General features: G+C 38.9%; 1 pseudogene; it reads left to right on the top strand.

The window, feature by feature from the left end:
• The first annotated feature begins 2,173 nt into the window (after nucleotides 1–2,173).
• On the top strand, nucleotides 2,174–2,273 carry LOC113314562 (annotated as a pseudogene).
• The last annotated feature ends 285 nt before the right edge of the window (nucleotides 2,274–2,558 follow it).

Consider the following 2,558-nt stretch of genomic DNA (forward strand, 5'->3'; position numbering starts at 1 on the left):
AGTCATAATATTCCTAATTTCTAGACCATCAGGTTTCTGAAAAAGGTCAATTGCTTTCTCTGAGTTATAATCAGGTGGTTCATCCTCTAAATTATTTTGAGGTATACTAGATGTAGGACTTATATGTTTCATATCCTGTATGGTCAACCCTAGAGTTTCCTTATTGTCTTGAAGCACGATTTTTGGCCTGCTGTCCTGATCGGATGCTATAATCACAGGCAAAGTCTTAGATGGCCCTAAGAATGCAGATTTAGGGTCCAACTGAGGAGGCTCTTCTAAACAAGGGATTAAGGTAGACTCAAAAGCTAGTAATGGTTCGAACCTAGCTTTCCATTTATCAGTATCTAACATAGGAATAGAATCCAACATAGCATTCACTTGTTCAATGTTGTTATCTTCGTCGAAATCCATGCTAAAGTGGGATACACAACTCTCTAATGGATATTCCGATATGGGGTTTGGTAATGACTTCTGAATTAAGGTTCCTATCATGTTCACCTCTTCAATGCACGTGTCGTCTAGCTCAGAATGTAGCTTATTGACATTAAAAATATTCAACTCAATAGTCATATTACCAAAAGATAGATTCATAATACCATTTCGATAATTTATGATCGCATTAGACGTAGCTAAAAATGGGCGACCTAAAATCACAGGTATCTGGTTCTCTGATTCAGGGACAGGTTGGGTATCTAAGACCACGAAATCCACAGGATAAATAAACTTGTCGACCTCAATAAGAAAATCTTTTATCACACCACGAGGAATCTTGACATACCTATCAGCTAACTGCAATGTTATCTTGGTAGGTTTCAATTCACCGAGCCCTAGCTTTAAGTACACATGGTATGGGAGTAAGTTCACACTGGCTCCTAAGTCAAGTAAAGCTTTGTGTACCCTGTGTTTTCCTATCGTACAAGCAATAGTAGGCGCACCTGGGTCTTTATATTTAGGAGTTGTGGGGTTCTGAATGATCGAACTTACATGACTAGCTAAAAAGGCTTTTTTAGGGACACTAAGCTTTCGCTTTCGCGTATACATATCCTTAAGAAACTTGGCGTAAGCTGGAAGTTGCCTAATTGCTTCTAGTAACGGAAGGTTTATGGTAACTTTCCTAAAAACATCCATTATGTCATTAAAGTTCGATTCACTCTTTGTTGGTACTAATAGCTGTGGAAATGGGGCTCTAGGCATAAAATAGGGCCTCTCAGGATCCGAATTGACATCATCAGAAACTTTATCAGTCTCCTCAGCTATGGTTGGTCTTGAGGGGTGAACTACAGTATGCTCACTATCAGGCATGGTTACCTGATTGTCTACTACTCTGCCACTCCTAAGGGTTCTAACAGCATTCAATTGATTCGATGGTTTTGCACCTACTTCATGAACTCCTCTAGGATTGGGATTAGTCTGACTAGGGAACCTTCCGTTATCTCTCTCACTTAAGGTCTTAGCTATTTGTCCGACTTGATGTTCTAACTTAGCAAGAGTCTGAGCATTAGTTTGAAAGTTCTGCTTGGTTTCCTGTTGAAAACTAACTTGGCTCTTTAATAACATGTCCTGGCTCTGTGCTAACATATTCTGGCTCTTTCTTAATATACTAAGAGATTCCTCTAAGCTCGTTATTCTATTCTCTGAAGAGTTCTGAAACTGACCTGAAGAGTTCTTATCTGAACCAAAACCTGGGGGAGCATTAGAATTACTAAACTGACCTTGACTCTGGCCTTTAGACCACGAAAGGTTCGGATGGTTTCTCCAACCAGGATTATAGGTTTCTGAATATGGGTCAAAATTCTGACGGTTATCGAATCTAGTGTTATTATAGAGAACATTGTCTTGCTCTTCATTATTCTGGCCTTCCCAAAAAGGCTCTAATCTACCACTATTGTGACCCACTTCTAAAGCTTCTAACCTTTTCGCTATAACAGTAATTTTGGCATCTGATTCAAAGTTTCCTTCTACCCTATTAATGTTTCCTCTTCCTAAAAGAATTGTTTTCTGGGGTCCCCTATTACTTTCCCATTGTTGGGTCTTTTCGGCGATTTCATGCAAATATGTCATCGCATCATCAACTGTTTGGTTTTCAAACCCACCTGTACACATAGATTCTACTGTGGTTGTAGTGGGATAATCTAAACCCTCATAAAGGATCTGAACTAACCTAACATTTTCTAAACCATGATGAGGACATTGGGCTAATAGATCATTGAACCTTTCCAAATACCTATACAAGGATTCTCCCTCCTGTTGAGAAAATGTGCAGATTTGCGTCCTAATAGACGATGTTTTGTGCCTAGGGAAAAGCTTGTTCAAAAAGGCAGATGTAAGTTGTTCATATGTTTCAATTGATCAGGAAGCCAAACCATATAGCCACGATTTGGCTTTATCTTTCAAGGAAAAGGGGAATAACCCGAGTTTCAAAGCATCATCATCAAGGTTTCTAATTTTTAGGGTACTACAAGTTTCCTCAAAGTCCCTAACATGGAAATATGGGTTTTCATTTTCTTTACCTAAAAATATTGGGAGCAACTGTAAGGTTCCAGGCTTAAGTTCATAAT

This window comes from Papaver somniferum, chromosome 9, assembly GCF_003573695.1.
Source record: "Papaver somniferum cultivar HN1 chromosome 9, ASM357369v1, whole genome shotgun sequence".
Taxonomy (NCBI): domain Eukaryota; kingdom Viridiplantae; phylum Streptophyta; class Magnoliopsida; order Ranunculales; family Papaveraceae; genus Papaver; species Papaver somniferum.